Raw genomic sequence first — 8631 nt, forward strand, 5'->3', positions numbered from 1 at the left:
AGCTAAGATATGAAGGACAGGTGGAAGGTGGCCAAGCAGAGTGTCTGTGTGGCACATGATGTGTAAGAACCAAATTACTGCCATAGAATGGCTGTTTGAGAGTGATAAACCCCCTCTTTTGGCATCCAAGGAAGAAATTAAGTCACTCTAATTCTCAGAGAACACTTATAGCAAAGTCCATGATAGTTTTTATAGGTAGTTTATATTGTCAAAGATTCAGAGCCTCTCACAGTGAGATGAAACTCAGAGGTCACCTGACTCAAATCTGTACTGATTTAGGAATCTCCTTCAAAATATGCTATACAATTATCAAGATTCTGCCAGGAGTCTCAGCTACTCAAGAGTCATTTTTCCCACTCTTGACAAGTCATTTTCCTTCCATTGAGTTCTTAGATTCCCATTACTTAGATTTTCCTTGCTAGACTGTAAATTCTGTAGGGCAGGAATTTTGTCTTCTTCGTTCAATGGCGTTATCTCAAGTGTCATGAACAGTGATTGCCATGTAGTAGCGTTTCAAAGCACATTTATTGAATGAATTCATTGAGACTGAAATAGGCCTCCCTAAATTTTTGCTCATTGGCCTTAGTTCTGCCCTCTAGAACAACAAAGAACAAACCTAACATCTTATGTAAGGACAGTCTTATTGTCATTTAAAAATAGCTCTCATTTTCTGGTTATTCTCTTCTCTCTGTTAAATATTTCCAAGTATGTAGTTTTGAAACTCTCAACATTTTGATCACTATTTGGGATTCAATTTGACATGACCAGTCACCTGATGTGTTTCGGCTCCGTGGCCCCACCCAAATTTCATCTTGCTTGTAATCCCCAGGTGTTGAGGGAGAGACTTGGTGAGAAGTGATTGGATCATGGGGGCATTTCCCCTATATGTTGTTCTGGTGATAGTGAGTAAGTTCTCAGGATAGGTAACGGTTTTAAGTGTGGCATTTCCTCACTCTTTCTCTCTCTGTCTCCTGCTGCCATGTAAGACATGCTTTGCTTCCTCTTTGCCTTCCACCATGATTGTAAGTTTCCTGAGGCCTCCTCAGCCATGTGGAACTGTGAGTCAATTAAACCTCCTTTCTTTATAAATTACCTAATCTCAGGTAATGTAAGTTCCAGTCTGAAAGCTGGCAGTCTAAAAACTCAAGAAGAGGTGATGTTTCAGCTTGAGTCCAAAGACTACTGTCTCGGCTCAAAGCAGTCAGGCAGGGAGAGTTCCCTCTTGTTCAAGGGAGGGTCAGCCTTTTTGTTCTATTCAGGTCTTCACCTATTGGATGATGTCTATCCATATTACAGAGGGCAATCTACTATTCAGTCTACCAACTCAAATGTTAATCTCATCTCCAAATAGCCATATCCAGAATAATGTTTTTTTTTTTTTTTGGTTTGTGTTTTTGAGACAGAGCCTCACTCTGTCTCCCAGGCTGGAGTTGAGTGGTGAGATTTCAGCTCACTGCAACCTCCACCTCCCAGGTTCAAGCAATTCTCATGCTTCAGCCTCCCAAGTTGCTAGGACTACAGGTGCATGCCACCACACCCGGCTAATTTTTGCATTTTCTTAGTAGAGACAGGGTTTCACCATGTTGGCGGCTCCTGAACTCTTGACCTCAAGTGATCCACCCTCCTCAGCCTCCCCAAGTGCTGAGATTACAGGTGTGAGCCACCGTGCCAGGCCCAGAATAATGTTTGATCAACTATCTGAGCAACCTACGGCCTAGTCAAGTTGACATATAAAATTAACTATCATATTACCTATCAGACTATTAAAGAAAAGTGTGTGTAAGGAAGCTTTGAAGAATTAACTTACAGTGAGAGATAGTACCTCATAGGTGAGAAGTAGCTAGTGGCATCTTCTGGGAGGAGGGTAATTGGTTGGGTTTGTATACAGGCAGAGGGAGAAGAAAGTTTTACCCTTACTAGGTCCAGAGGAACCTGTGGAACTAATGGCAATCATGAGAGCAGATGGGACAGATTAGATTCAGAAAAACTCCTCATGCACTAATAATTTGCTTGAATAATTATTCTTTCTAATACTTACCCCCTCCACAATTTTGCTGTGAACTGGCAGTGAAGGCAGGACCAAAACCAATAAAGAACTTATTCATTCTGAAGCATTCTTTAGGCTTGGAAACTGGCCTTAACCCATTCAATCCAAAGGTGATAACTGTGGCCCAACCCCTTACTGGCTTCAGGATAAAACACTGATAATGAGAGGCAAACCCAGAATCATCAGTGCCTACAGCAACAGAGCTGGAAGTTGGGAATTGCGCTAACCAGAAATGTATTTGACTTTATAATGCTGGGGTCCAATCCCAAATTAACTTATCTCATAATAAAATGTAAATGATCACTCTCTCAATTTAGCTATCACACATGGAAAAGAGTTCATACTTACTGGAATAAATCAAACAAAATAGTGGTATAACTCAGTCTCCATTGTAATTCCATGCACAATTTAATACAATAAAATACTATTAGATGTGAACAAGCTAGAAAATAATATCTATCATCAAAAAATAATTCAACAAAAACACAGATGAACTAGATGTTGCAACAAGCAGACAAGGAGTTACATATTATTATAATAATGTTTTAGGATGTATAGGAAAAGATGAAAAAGTAAATGAATAGGCAAAGATCTCAAGAGAGGTTTGGAAAGTATTAAAAAAAGAGCCAAAATAGAAATTCTGCAGCTAAAAAATACAGTAGCTAAAATAAATACATATTAGATGGCCGAAAAGGAAATCTCTGGCTCCAGATGGTTTTACTGACAAATTCTACCAAACATTTAAAAAATAGCACTAGGGTCAGGTGCGGTGGCTCATGCTTATAATTCCAGCACTTTGGGAGGCTGAGGTGGGTAGAACACCTGAGGTCAGGAGTTTGAAACAAGTCTGGCCAACATGGTGAAACCCCATCTCTACTAAAAATACCAAAAAAATGACTTGGGGTGGTGGCGGGCACCTGTAATCCCAGCTACTCAGGAGGCTGAGGCAGGGGAATCGCTTGAACCCAGGAGGTGGAGGTTGCAGTGAGCTCAGATTGTGCCACTGCACTCCAGCCTGGGCAACAAGAGCAAAACTCTGTCTCAAAATTAAATAAATAAATAGAAATAAAAAACAGCACTAATTCTACACAATATCTTCCAAAGAATAAAAGGAGAGGAAATATTCATTTTATAAGACGAACATTACCCTAACACTAAGACCAAACATAGACATAGATCAATGCCAAAAAAACAAAACTATAGACCAATATTTCTCATTATCCTGGATTCAAAAATTCAAAAAATTTTAGCAAATTGCATTCATCCATATAAAAGTATACCACAACCAAGAAGAGTTTATTCCAGGAATACAAAGACTGGTTTTGTATTCAAAAAAATTATCAATATAATTTGACATATTACAGTGGATTTTGGTTTATATTAACTAAAGTTTATATTTATTAGTTTATACATAAACAGTTTAAATAAGAAAGACTTGACGATCATGTCAAATCATGCAGAAAAACCATTCAAAATTGAATATAATGTGGCCTAAATTATACTCATTTTTATACCAATTTGGTCATAAAATGTAACTTTTTGTATCTTTTATTGAGAAAGGGACCCTCAAAGGCAAATGTACCTAGGGCCTATGAAAGTCATAAAGCAATCCTACTCTGGAATTATATAGATAATAATTAGTTGGTAATCTTAATCAAGTTATATCACTGTAATATATCAGTTTGTTTTCTCATCTATACAATAGGAGATAATGAATAGTTTTTATTTAATAGGAGTGTCGATTTTCAAAAGGTTATACAAGCACCTAAAACTTATTAAACTGCTTTTTGTATAAGCAATAACAATAAATGGTAGCTGCTCTTAAAATGCATATATATGATATGATATATACTTTGCTTAAACATTCTGTATTTTTAGTTTATCAGTGAAATTGGGTTAGGACATTTGTATTACAAGACATCATACATTTTTGGAGATTCTTTTCCAGTTTCACAAAGTTTGCATAAGGCTTATAAACGGCAGTTATACTTTGCATACTAATTCCCATCCTAGCATTTATGCAAAGATCTACGAAGATCCAACCAACTCCTGTGGGCTTTTTATGGGATGATGATTCTGTCATATACTTTCCATGGCACATAGGTGTCAGTTATCTTCTCAGTAGGAGAAAAATGACTTATATTCACCCACTTTTACTTTATACTTAGTCCTCTGTTTATTTTTCTCCTCTATAAAAAAATCACTTAATGGTAGAAAAGCTTTTAAAGATATAATTTGTTATCATTGGTCAGAGATTTTTCTCCATATGAAATTCATTGATCCTATTGGATCAAACTGGTCTGATTAGCATCATATTCTAATTTAGTGATTCTAAAACCCACCTACAGAAGCGGAGGATTGTTGCTTTTTAATACGAACCATGTCTCTCACTCTGCTGATTCAGGTTTCCTAGATAAATTATTTTAAAAGCTCTCAGGTGATTCTAATGATTGACTAGATTTGGAAACCAATATCTTCTCAACTATCCAAACTATCACTCATGTGAAAAAGCATTGTCATTTTATGAAAATGGACTAGGGCAAGGGGAAGGAGCTCTGGCCATTGATGCCAAAAAAGCTCTTAGATCCTATTTTTTCTTAGAAGTCTGATTATGTGTAGAGTGATGAAAGTTTGTTTGACATACTCATCTTAGTCATTACTGAAGCATAAATGACTTTGAGAATCTTATCAGTGCTATAGATAGACCCTTTCTCCAGGAAATTCAGAACATTTCACAGACAGTTTCAGAGAGTTAAAGATTTTTTAGAATATTTCTAAAACAGAGCTTTCAGATGAGCTGAAATGGACTATGGAGGTTGTCTGTAAGGTGACCCACTCAAGCTCTCAGCTAGCACATTGTATTGGATGATATTGGGTAATACTGGAGGCCAACCACACTGCAGAGTTTATTCTACTACATTCAGCTTTCTTTTCTTTTCTTTTTAAAGGAGGATAATCTAACATATGATGTCTAAACTTTAATTACTTGGCTCACAAATAATAATGGAAACCTCCCTTCTCAAAGAGTGACAGAAAATAAAATACAGGCTGTGGGGAAACTCTATACATCCTTGGGTCTCAGTTTTCTTCATAAGATGAAGGGACTTATTGGGTCAAAGCAATGGATTTATTTTTTTTCTGACTATGTTTTTAATTTCAAAATGTTTTAACCATACTAAATGAAATGATATAACAAACCCACATATATTTATCATCTGAATCAAAAAACCTTAATATTCTGCCATATTGGCTTCCGGTTTTTTAAAAGAGGTAAAATGGAACAACCACAATTGAAAATCACCGTATGTACTATCCAGAGGTAGCTACAATCCTGAAGCTGCTGTGTGTCACTACATTACTGTTTTTGACTTATATTACATATATATCAAAAAATACAATATAATTCTACAAGTTTTGGAATTTGAGTTGAATCAAATTTTATCAGACTCTACGTATTGTTTTGCAATTTTTTTTTTACTCAACTTTATATTTTTGAGATATTTCCATTTTGACATTTGTAGCTCCAGTTCATGCATTTTAAGTGTTATATACTATTCTGTTGAAGTAATATATACTAGAATCTCGGAATAAGTGTGAAATTCAAGTGCAATGGAATTTATCTTTGAAGAATAAGACAAGAGTATGTCTTCTTATCTCCAGTATCCTTTCAGCATAATTTCATTGAATATAACCCTCAAACAAAAGGAGGTGACAACGAACTGGAAAAGTCTTCATACTGTAACCACTCTCCTGGAATTTTATTCCAAATATAAGGCCAAGAAACACTCCCATTGATATTTAAGCTGGGTTATACAACTTCACCAAGTACTGCCAAACCATAGATAGTGAGACCCAAGACCTGCAAGATCTCATAACTAAAATCCTTATCTTACCTGGCTGAACGTTTGAACCTCATTTATTGTGTTTTAGAGAGATTTTACTGTGCAATAATTAATTTATATGTTCTCCTGTTGATGAATATTTTGGTCATTTCTAATCACTCATTCCTAGTGTTTTTAATATCATTTTATGTTTTCTTCTACCCAGGTTTGAGTATTTCTCTAGAGAATTCATCTAGGAGTGAAAATGTTGAATAAACAGCTCTGCAGATCTTCTCCTCCAAGTGATTGTACTAATTTATTCTCCAACCAGCCATAATGGGCTGAATATCTATGCCCTCCTCAAACTCATATGTTGAAACCTCAATCCCTAGTATGATAGTATCGGGACCATTGGGAGGTAATTAGGTTTAGACTAGATCACAAGGGTGGAGCGTTTATGATGGGATTAGTGTCCTTATAAGAAGAGGAAGTGAAATGAGAGCTCTCTCTGTCTGCATGCACACAAAGAAGAGGTCATGTGAGCACACAGAGGGATGTCAGCTGTCTGCAAGCCAGCAAGAGGGCCCTTACCAAGAGCAGAATCTGCTGGCACCTTCATCTTGGACTGCCCAGCCTCCAAAACTGTGAGAAATAAATGTCTGTGGTTTAAGTCACCTAGTCTAAGGTATTTTGTTATAGCAGCCTGGGCTAAGACACTAGAATTTACAAAACTTCTCATTGATCCACGACTTCATTCAGCATTTACTGGCATTGTCAGATTAATGCAAATCTGATAAACATAGAAAGGTATCCCATTTTGGTATTAATTTACATTTCCCTGATAACTGGGGAGGTGTAATACGTTTTAATGATTTTGGTCCCTTCAATTACCACCTGCAAATTAACTGTTTACATATTTGTCACATTTTTAAAAGAATAGTTGTCTTTTTATTATTGGTTATGTTTATATGTCATAGGTCTGTTTATAATATATTAACATATGAATTTATATTTTAAATATAACATATATCTATTTATAGAAACTTATGTATATAACACACACGTTTATGTAACATATGTTATTTATTTATATAAAACATATATGTTACTTACATAACACATATTTATAACATGCTATAAATATAACATATTTATAGTATGTTATATATTACACATATAATATTAAAATATATTTATGTTATAATACATTATATATAGCATATTTTATATGTTATGTGTTATCTGTTACACATATATTAACATGTAATATGTTAATAGTCAACATGACATATTTAAATTATAACAAATTTATAACATATACATATTTTAACATATAAAACATGTATATTTATATGTTACATATTATATCATATGTTGTAAATATAACAACATTAACATATATTATATGTATTAATATTATCTTTCAGTTCATGGCTTGTCTTTTAATTTTGCTTATGGTGGTTTTCTGTCCTACACAAGTGTTGACTTAAAACAACTTCTTGAAACATAAGCTATACACAGGAAATTGCACACAGCATAGGTGTACAGCGTGAAGAACACACCTATGTAGCCAGCACCCCAGAGGCCCCATCATGCTCCCCCTCAACAAACCTTCCTACAAAGGTGACCACCATTTATCTACACTTTCAACACTACTTAGTTGTATCTGTTTTCTGAACTTCATATAAATAGAATAGTGCAAAATATATAATTTTCCTCAATATGGTGCTGCTTAAATGTTTCTGTGTTTTTTTGTTAGGCAATAGTTTGTTCCTTCTCCTAATCCTATATTTTATTATTAGAATATACCATAGATTATTTTCTCTACTATTAATAGACTTTTTCTTCTCAGTTCTTGGCTAATACAAATAGTTTTCCTATGAACGTTCCTATACATGTTGGAGAATATATGCAAACAGAACATTTTGGTTTGACATATAGCTACAAGCGGAATTGCTGTTCCACACAGTATTCCTAGTACTACACATTATTTCAGAATTTCACACCAATCTCTATTTCTACCAGCAGTGCATAAACAGTCCTATTGCTCCACAACAATGCTGTCTTCTGGTATTGACAATAATTTTCATTATAGCCATTCTTTATGTGTAGTATAGGCTCTTGGTAGTTGTAATACATATTTTTCTGGTGACTAATGAAGCTGAATATCTTTTAAAATTAAGTTTTTTGGAATTTGGATTTCCTCATCTTTTGTAAGGGGTGTTCAAGTCTTTGGTTTATTTGAAGGAAGGGTTGTCTGTATTTACCTTTTCTTTGTATATTCTAGACCCAAATATTTAACATATACTTGTTATATATGTATATGTATGTTACATATGGCATGTTATATATGTGTAAAACATACATAGGTATGTATATATGTTATACATGTTTGTATATGTATGAATATGTATATTCACTCAGAAATATATATACACATATGTAAGTATACATACATAATAGATGATATATATTTTTATATGTGTGTGTGTGTGTATAAAGTATCTTCCCTCATTCAGTGATCTGTCATTCAATCCCTAATGACATTTTTTTCTTCACTGTATGACTTTTCTATGCTTTCTATATTTTATATTTACATATTCTATATTTTCCATATATCTTGAATCATAAAATTACCTTTTAAAAATTGAGCCATAGCATATTCACAGAAAGGCACACTTCAGTGCATAACTCAAAATTTCATATATTGAACATGTCCATGTAACCAGGCCCCAGATGAAGAAACAGGATACTGTAAGTCCC

General features: G+C 34.6%; 1 protein-coding gene across 1 annotated transcript in view; it reads left to right on the plus strand.

Annotated features, from left to right (window-relative positions):
- The window catches only part of PCTP (phosphatidylcholine transfer protein), a 101245-nt gene extending 95113 nt beyond the window's left edge, over positions 1–6132 (plus strand). The window contains exon 7 of the mRNA XM_030827699.1: positions 6095–6132. The gene's annotated coding sequence lies outside the window, so the exon portion shown is untranslated. The remainder of the gene's footprint in view (positions 1–6094) is intronic.
- Positions 6133–8631: the final 2499 nt, after the last annotated feature.

Source organism: Nomascus leucogenys, chromosome 14 (genome assembly GCF_006542625.1).
Source record: "Nomascus leucogenys isolate Asia chromosome 14, Asia_NLE_v1, whole genome shotgun sequence".
In the NCBI taxonomy this organism is placed as follows: Eukaryota; Metazoa; Chordata; class Mammalia; order Primates; family Hylobatidae; genus Nomascus; species Nomascus leucogenys.